General features: G+C 35.1%; 1 protein-coding gene across 1 annotated transcript in view; it reads left to right on the top strand.

Moving 5' to 3' along the window:
* The first annotated feature begins 496 nt into the window (after window positions 1-496).
* SEMA3A (semaphorin 3A) overlaps window positions 497-10,072 on the top strand; it is a 479,868-nt gene continuing 470,292 nt past the window's right edge. The window contains exon 1 of the mRNA XM_057733716.1: window positions 497-701. The gene's annotated coding sequence lies outside the window, so the exon portion shown is untranslated. The remainder of the gene's footprint in view (window positions 702-10,072) is intronic.

The following is a 10,072-nucleotide window of genomic DNA, read 5'->3' as shown; positions in this document are numbered from 1 at the left end:
AGGGTGCTTCATTTAATCCTTCATCAATAGTTAAAGTGAATATTATAAATATCTCTATAACTTTTGTTGCTTGAACATCTTTCTTTTTTATTGGATTTATTGTTTTCCATGCTATAGAGCAATGCCATTTGGGGAACACCGGTTCCCAAGAGCTTTAATGCTACCCCACTTCCAGCACTATAAAACAGAGGCCTGCTGTTTTAATCACGCCTCTCTCTCTCTCAATGTTGTTTGCGCCCTGGTACAACCCATCTGCCTTGAATCTAGTGCTCCACTGGGGCTGCACACATCTGCCAGCCAGACTACCTTCGTACACAATTACTCAATCCACCGTAAGGCTCTTTAATAGGAAACAAGTGTGACAACGGCAAGCCTCTTTTTTTTTTTTTTCTCTCTCCTCCCTCTTAAACCACAGAGTCAAATAGCTCTAATAGAGATGAAGCTTGATAGATCCGCCCAGGTGTAGGTGAAATGGTAGAGCCTCAGGGGTAATAGATGCTGCGCTCTCAGGCTGAAGTTTAGCACTTTGTCCTGACCGGCCCTCCAGCAGCGGTGCGATGGGCTGCTCCTTGTGCAGTTACAAAGTCAACATGCTTCTTGCCGCTCACATTTATGCCTAATCCAGAGGGCAACCTGGAGCTAGGTGAGAACGGCAGAACCAGCCTCTTACTTCAACGTGTGGACAAAGGACAGCAAATGCAGTAAGTGGAAAATTTATCTTTCCTTCTTTTTCTTGGGAATTAATTAAGGATGTTTACTCTCAGGGAATCCTCTAAAGACTGTGCAGAAGTGAACTAGCAAAAACCCTGGGTTGATAACCCTGTGGATTTCCTCTGGTTTCGTTTTGCACCAGTGCCTTGGCACTGTCACTGAAGCTTAGACTCTGTGAGTAACTTGCTCATTCAGGTCTTGGAACTAAAATGTGGAGCTAATAATATTGCTAATTCAATCCGGTAGCCTAGCATATTACCCGTTCTTTCTGGAAGAAATGTCCTTTATTGCTGTCAAAAATGATGGTGGCAAGTGTTTTGTCACAGTTCTGAGAATAGAAAAAAAGTTATTCAAGAAGCACACACTTCTTGAAAATGGATTTCAACTTTTACACATAACTGTATTGTTACATCACTAATCATACATTGATGGGAGAAATGTGCTCGTAATTTTTGCTTAAATCCGTTCATAGCTCAGTCCCTTACCAAAGAAGTGATCTTAAAAACTCTAAAAACAGTATTGGGTTGTAGCAGCCATGGCAATGATAATGAATTTTTAAAACAAATAAAACAAAACAAAAGGTCATTTGTCTAATAGCATAAGAAAAGATATTAAAACCAGATGTAGGAAATCTCAACTTTGACATTTTGGTCTTTCATGCTTGGTTTCAGGCAGCCTTCACATTGCGTTTACTTTGCATTTACAACTTTAGATTCACCATTAAACTATGTTTGAACTTGAAGTTCAGATTTGATCTAAGTTCAGCCCTGTTCCTTGAGCCCCCTACTCTGATTTTTACTTGGCTACGGGGAGTCTTTTTACTACTACACCATATATCCTGAATTGTGTTAACAAGCTAACTGTGGTGGATGTTTTCAGGTGGAATGTCAGCCAATGTGAAAGAATGTGTTTGCTGTTCAAATGTATGATGTCCTATGTAGGAAATAAGCACATGGGGCATTTGCCCTGACAAAGATTCCGGTTGTAATTCCCAAATTCAATCCATCAAATACTACACAAAGATGATCATGTTAAAAGAGGATGCAATAAAAACTGTGAGCACTTCATATCTATTTGTAACATTTTGAGGTTTTATCTTTTTTTATCTTAATTTAGGCATTTTTTATTTGAAAAATTAATCTGGAATGCATTGTCATCCCAGAAGACAGTTCACATGTATAGAGTATGCAGACAGGTGAAGCTAGATAAAACACTTGCATTGTTTAAATAATTCCCCACTGGCTTATGTTTTGTTTTTGTTTTCTAACTATTATACATGGACACCATTGAAATCGATGATTTAAAAGCCATGACGGTAGAATCCTGATGACTCCTTTGTGTATATTCAGAAATGATTTAGCTTGGATAAAGTTGCTGCTATGAGAGGTTTAATTAATTACCGCTAGTTAAATATATTTCTTTAAGAATTGCATTTGACATTACTGATGGTGGAGTAGACGCAGTTTAAAAGTCATTCTTCATGAAATACTTTAACCGTCAGTTGTTGGCATTGAATAGCGGTCAATGTCTACCCCCTACAGGGAGAGAATCTAATTTCACTGTGCCTTCCCCAGAACATGAATACCGCAGAGTACAGTTCACACATGTGAATGCTGTAACCGTGTCAATGACTCCAACAACTGCCCCTTAATGAAAAGGTCAGCCCTGTGATTAATAGGAAGCCAGTTTGAAAGGCTGGACCTCACTTCAGCACTACATTTAGATTTGTTTCGTCTTGATTTAGTTCATTTGCTTTACAAAGTGTAATAAAATTCAAGTGGCACTATACTGCACTTTTTAAATATTTTATGGTTGATTTTACATGATAGCAACACATTGGTTAGTATCTTTGGTTCATTAAAAAAATTGTAATTATGTGAAAAAGTCAAACCAATTATTGACAGCATAAGGATGATGAATAAGAATTTTTATCTAAATAATTGGAATATATAACCTTTGCTTAAGTTTTTGTTAATTTAATAAACTTTAAGAGGCAATGTAGGGATGAAGATGGAGTGACAGAGGAAGAGTTTGATATTTTTACCTAAGATTTATTATGCTTAAATGCTACCTATATGCTAGAAAGTGAATATACATAGGTAACATGCTTAAGATAATTTTGTGTCGCCAATGGTAAAATTCATTGAAGAATACAGCTAAATGGAGTTGAAGACAGTAACTATAAACCTAGTGACATCCTCAGAGGAGTAATTTAGTCATCTAAAATTTGTAATAGCTTAGTTATAACTATTCCAATTAAAACTTGTGCTAGAAAACATTATGATGGAGTCCAACTTAAAATTAAAAAATATTTTTAAACTAGAAGTATGTTTTACTAATAAATATCATGTCAAAGTTTATGTGATTCACAAATTCGATGGTCCTTAAATAAGTTGCTTTATCTTTTCATTTGTCTATGTGTTTTGTGTCCCTGTGGCTTTATTTCTGCATGTTTTCAAATAAGACTGTGATAAGTAATTAAGTAATACAAACAATGTAAGTATATATACTATATTTATTATACTTGAAAATTTTCATATACTTGGAGGAAAATTTTTAGCAATCGCAAGAATGTATCAACTTATTCTAAGGGATATTCTTTTTTAAATAATTTTCATTTTTTTAACCCTAAATAAGCAATTATAGGATTTAATAACTCCATTTCACTTGCAATAAAGGAACTATATTACATATCAAAATAGAAAGTATAGGAAAAAATGTAGTCCAATTTCAATGGCCACTCAAGGAGGAAACAGTGTAGTCCTCTGTAATGGGCGCACGTGTTCTAGATGTTCTCCCCCCTTATCAATGACCACAGTTGTATCTTCCAGGTACTTTTCTATTCAGGGCTCCATTTTTGCTCTGAATTGGAAGCCACCTACTTCCAGATAGAGTACTAATGAATAATATTAGTTGGGAATCCTTAAGGAACCAGACACTGCCCTGAGTATTTTGTACCCATTATTTATTTGGTCCTTACAGCCCAATGAAGTAACTACTCTTTCTGTTCCCATTTATAAATGTAAAAAGAGTGGTTGAGGGACTTGCCCAGTGTCACACAGTAGAATAGATTCTACTGATTTTCAGAGGTTTTATTGTAAGTTAAAAAGGAGTTGCAGTTACACCCCAGACATGTGGGGAGAAACTGATCCTTCCACCCTCACTCAGTTGCCAAATTTCCATTCCTATTAATATTGAGTCTCTGAGAAGAGTTTGTCTCCTGAGGTATTTCCAACGAAGCCACTGCTGACTTGAACAGTGGTGACTCTGATCACAATGGCCTCTCAATGGGAGTCACCAAAACATATTCCCACCTCCAAGGCAGTGAAGAAAATGAGCTGTCAATTAATCACCCTCAAAGATTTTTAGGCTTCCGTTATCCAGTAAGACCATCTGGATATTTATTTTTAAAAAAGACAAAGCTAATTGGATTTGTCCTTATCTGTGGACTTTTTTTTTCTTTTTTTTTTTTTTTTGGTCATGTAGACATAGCCTCGAAAGCACCTATTTGAAAAATTTCATTTCAAATACAGATTTTCCTAGGACCTGCATCTGTGGTTTTTCTATCTGCTGAAATACTTTCTTCCTAAGACAGACATTCATCAGTATGATTGAGAATATTTCTTTGTAAAGAGATCAAAATATTTATGATAAAAACCATCTACTTCATAACATAACTTTTATCATTATGAGCTTGTGTATTCACTCCAAGATAAAGACAGAGTATTCAGTTTAAAAGGAGTTTGTTTTTTTTAAGTCCATATTATAAAATGTTTAAACCAAGACATTGGTTACTTTTATAAACAGAAGCAGATTTACACAAGGCAAATGAAATGAACATGAGGAAACCTCTTTAAAATTTTAATAACCTCAACCCATTGTTTTCTGAAAAAGTGGGTTGATATGTTACTGTAATTCTCACATATCTTTTAGGCTTTGATGAAAGATATTTGAAAAAGATATTTAAATGTATTTGGCATGTATAGAACCATAGACTATTCTTACACCAAAAAAGACAAAGAAGAAAACAAGTAATTACTTCAAACTAATCTTAAGATCCTAGAATTAATCTATGATGACAGGACCCGAAAGCTCTAAATACCTTTAGGATTGATGATTACTTAAAAAACAGTGGTCAAAGACTTCCTCTATCATATCATTACTCAAAGAGATCAACAGGCTAACTCCTTGCAGTTAATCTTATCCTCATAAATCCTTTTTTGAATTAACCAGAAGCTACTTCTTGTTTATTTGTAGGCTCATCTTAACTGGAAGAGTCTTCCCATCCCCCATCTCCCAACTCCTTACTTGATCCATTCCAAACCTTCCAACAGGGCCCCCATCTACAGTTAATTCTGATGCTGGTACTACTGGCTCATGTTCCAGGGAAATATTGGGAACACGGTAGGTTACACTTTGTCCTGGTGGACAGTACCACGCATATCTAGTGGTTGGCTGTCTCTGCTCATTTCCACAGCTTCATACGTCCTGAATCCCAGGCCAGCAATCAACCACAACTCAACTTATGGTCCTTCCTTTGTACAGAGGGTTCCTGGTCCCAGTTTTCCTACACCTATCACACTCTGGGCACCTTGGTCTATTTCTGCAACCAATATCCAAGAGTTCTTGGTTTCTGCTCCTACTTAGCAGTAAATATTCTCTTCATTTTAGGCCCATTGAAAATGATAACCTATTTTTAGCAGAATATGAATTTTTAATTTTGTTTTGAATTACACTTTACCATGGCTCTATGTTCAAAGTAAAAGTTGCAGGTGTGACTAACTCAAGAATTCAGAGGCATCCAATTAGCAGCCAACTTCATTTTGTTTTATTCCTTAATATTGTACATTCAGATTTGGATGAATAGCAGAAAGGGATGATTAGTGTTCTGTTTGTATTTCCATTCAAAGTTTGAGGTTTTGACCTCATTTCTGGCTAGATGTGCAGATATGCTTAAATTTCACATGATAGATAATCATTTTCCCAAAAAATAGTATTTTCAGTCACTCTAGAATTTTATTTTCCCTAGATAAAGCCTATACTATTAATTATATATATGTATACATTTTAGCATTTATAATTACATTTGACTGAATTGCAAATCTAAAATTCTCCATAAGTAGAGCACTGAAAATGAAGGAAAAACACTTGGGTTCATGTCCACTTTTTGACAATTACCAGTTTATTTTCCAAAAGTGGAGAATGGGCATTCTGTGACATTTTGGTGATTACTTACACATGAAATAACTTTGCAAAGCTCTTTGTAAAGTTACCAGGAAGAATTTTGAAAATTTATAAGATAAAAAAAAATATGAGAAGGCACAAGTCATATATATGAGGTTTCACACAAGACTCTTGCCAGGCTTTTAAAGGATTTTGAATGCAGTGCAGGACTGTATGTTTGATGTAGTTTCTTATATCACATAAAGCATAACATATATTTTCTCCCTTATATTGAAATATGTTTTGGTGATATTTAATCAGAAAACTTTTATCTGAGTTCCACTTAACAGTGAGTTTACATAAATAATTATTTCTTGGACCAAAGAAACACTTCTCAAACCTTTTCCCAATTTGTAAACTTAATAAAGGATCCATATGTGATTACTGCCATTTCTTGATGGGTCCCTTCCTTATCACATTTTGAATAATTTAAGAAATGAAAGAGTATTAATAATGGAAACCAAAAATCTTTACCATTTGAAGGTGAGTCTGCAATACTGAATCCTTGAATTAAGCTTGATTTACCCATCTGATCCCAGACAACATTGGTTTTAGACATAGTGAAGAGGAGTATTGTTAATAATATCAAAGATGTTTTAAAATTCATGTAAAACGCTGACATATATTGTCATCTTTGCTCTTGAATACCACATTAGATAGTACAGTAACACAGATTTTTATTTGAGTAAGATTAGCTTGTGTGCAAACATTTCCCTTTTCTTTAAGATATAAAAGTAAGTATATGTGGGTAAATATAGAGAAGAAACATTAATTCAGTGACTATGTCCTATGGTTTACGTTTATCGCATTTAATCTTCATATTGATAGGCAAAAGTAGATTTCTAATTTCTGTTTTACAGATGAGCAATATGTTTTATTTTCTCAATTTTTTGAATAACATCATACCAATAAAAATGTTTTCAAGTAATTAGTGTAATATTGAAATAAGTAAATGTGTACAAACATGCCAAGATGCCCACAGGCAGTGTAGGTTGGAACAGAAGCTGTTTTTTATTATGGTTCCAGTCCTTTGGACTGGAAATTAGAGACTCAAACTGTTTCAATATATTATGAACCTCAAGGATGAGTATACACACTGTATGTATGGTAAGAGTCATCCTGACAGAGGCATTAGTATCACGATCATGTTTTGATTCAAGAAAATATAAGAAATGAGTATAATATCATGTAAATGCCATTTATTTTGGGAAGGCATTTTACTTTGGTGCTTTCATAAGAATTGAAATGCTATAGATGGCTTTATCATGTGGAAAATAATAAACTAGGGTGAGTCAAAAGTTATCCACACTCTGGCTATAGCGTTTATTTTAATTAACTTTTAGAAAAGACAAATATGTCATTCTTCAACATAATCTCTCTGCCTCTCAATATATTTTGTCCATCTGTCAATAGGCTTTCATATTCCCTCATAAAAAATGTTTTAGGCTGAGCTGCAAGCCATGAATGCACCACTGTCTTCACTTCTTAATCAGAAGTGAATCTTCATCCTCATAGGGCTGCTTTAAGGGGACCGAACAGGTGAAAGTCCGATGGAGCAATATTAGGACTACTAACACCTCAAAATGGAGTAATCCATAACAGACTTAGGTTTCGAAAAGTTTGTGTGAGATGGGTACCAAAACAATTCACAGAAGCGTTTCAATATCTGCAAACAAAACTTGGTCCAATACTCTAAGGAAGGTGAAAATTTCTTAAAAAGAAAAATTACTGGTGATGAGACATGGATTCATCACTATGAGCCTGAGTAAATGGCAGAGTACGGAATGGAAACATCCTCAATCGCCAGCCAAGAAAAAGTCAAAAGTCAACCGTCAGCTGGAAAACTGATGCTTACAGTTTTCTGGGATTCTCAAGGCCCAGTATTGAAACATTATTAGGAAAAAGATCAACAATCGGCATCATTCATTACAGTAAGATACTTATTGAAGAGCTGAAGCCTAAACTTTGGATTAAATGCAGAGGAATGTTATCCAAGGACGTCGTGATCTTGCATTTCAGTGCACGTCTGCACACTTATGTCCACACTGTTGACACTCTACAAAAACTTCATTTTGAGGTGTTAAAGCATCTTCCCTATTGTCCTGATCTTGTTCCGTCTGACATTCCCCTGTTTGGTCCCCTGAAAGCAGCACTACAAGGACGAAGATTCACTTCCGATGAAGAAATGAAAACAGCGGTGCATTCATGGCTCACAGCTCTTCCTAAAACATTTTTTAATGAGGGAATATGAAAGCCTGCTGAGAGGTGGACAAAGTGTATTGAAAAGCAAGGAGATTATGTCAAAAAATGATGTATTTGTCTTTTCTAAAATTTAATGAAAATAAAAGCTACAGCCAAAGTGTGGATAATTTTTGACTCACCCTGGTATATTCTATATCGAACTTCATCTCTAGATCATATTCTTAGGTATATTCGTTAATTTGTGTTATAATGTGATACATAACTTGCTTTGTGTGTACGTAGTTTGTGTGTAACAGTGAATATGTGTATGTATGATAAAATGCCCTTACTAGCATGATTTCTATTACATATTTCACAGAAATTGCCTTATAAAATATAAAAGGATTTTTATTTTGTTTAAAGAACTATAATCTATAATTTAAAAACCAATATCACAAATTTTTTTGCACCAACAAGAAAATATCTGTGAATTTCATATTTCTTTCCTGGCTTACCTTGGCTGTTTTAGAATTTTGAATATTTATATTAATCATTTGCTATTCTCTACTCCTATAGGAACACTGTATTTTTATATTATTTAATATGTAACTTTAAACAATGACTATGGCTACCAACAGCATTACACAGGTCTTGTAGGTGGAATGCAGGGGGTTTTGTTTGTTTGTTATTATTATTTATTTATTTATTTTTAAAGAACTTTTATTGAGATACAGTTAACAGACAATAAACAGCATATACTTAGAATGTACAACTTGGTATCCCAATCTCCCAATTCATTCCCCCCCAACCCCTCCCTGCTTTCCCCACTTGGTGTCCATATGTTTGTTTTCTACATCTGTGTCTCTATTTCTGCCTTGCATTTCATCTTTCATAGTTGTTAGCATTTGCCTTATGTATTGAGGTGCTCCTATATTGGGTGCATATATATTGATAATTTTTATCTCCTCTTCTTTGATGGACCCCTTGATCTTTTTGTAATGTCCTTTCTTGTCTCTTGTAACATTTTTTATTTTAAAGTCTATTTTATCTGATATGAGTATTGCTACTCCAGCTTTCTTTTGATTTTCATTTGCATGGAATATCTTTTTCCATCCCCTCACATTCAGTCTGTATGTGTCTCTAGGTCTGAAGTGGGTCTCTTGGAGACAGCATATATATGGGTCTTGCTTTTGTATCCATTCAGCCAGTCTGTGTCTTTTGGTTGATGCATTTAGTCCATTTACATTCAAGGTAATTATCGAGATGTATGTTCCTATTACCATTTTCTTAATTGTTTTGTTGTTGTTTTTGTAGCTCCTTTTCCTCTCATGTTTCCTGCTTAGAGAAGTTCCTTTAGCATTTATTGTAGGGCTAGTCTGGTGGTGCTGAATTCTCTTAGCTGTTGCTTGTCTGTAAAGCTTTTGATTTCTCCGTTGAATCTGAATGAGATCCTTGCTGGGTAGAGTATTCTTGCCCATAGGTTCTTGCCTTTCATCACTTGAAATGTATCATGCCACTCCCTTCTGGCTTGCAGAGTTTCTGCTGAGAAATCAGCTGTTAACCTTATGGGAATTCCCTTGTATGTTATTTGTTGTTTTTCCCTTGTTGCTTTTAATAACTTTTCTCTGTCTTTAATTTTTGTCAATTTGACTACTATATGTCTTGGCATGTTTCTCCTTGGGGTTATCCTGCCTGGGACTCTCTATGCTTCCTGGACTTGGGTAGCTATTTCCTTTCCCATGTTAGGGAAGTTTTCAACTATAAGCTCTTCCAATACTTTCTCGGGTCCTTTCTCTCTCTCTTCTCCTTCTGGGACCCCTATAATGCAAATGTTGGTGCGTTTAACATTGTCCCAGAGGTCTCTTAGGCTGTCTTCAGTTCTTTTCATTCTTTTTTCTTTATCCTTTTCTGCATCAGTTATTATGACCATTTTGTCTTCCAGTTCACTTATTCGCCC

This window comes from Hippopotamus amphibius, chromosome 4 (genome assembly GCF_030028045.1).
Source record: "Hippopotamus amphibius kiboko isolate mHipAmp2 chromosome 4, mHipAmp2.hap2, whole genome shotgun sequence".
In the NCBI taxonomy this organism is placed as follows: Eukaryota; Metazoa; Chordata; class Mammalia; order Artiodactyla; family Hippopotamidae; genus Hippopotamus; species Hippopotamus amphibius.
The sequence above is the reverse complement of the archived record's forward strand: the minus strand, read 5'-3'. Positions and strand labels throughout refer to the sequence as shown.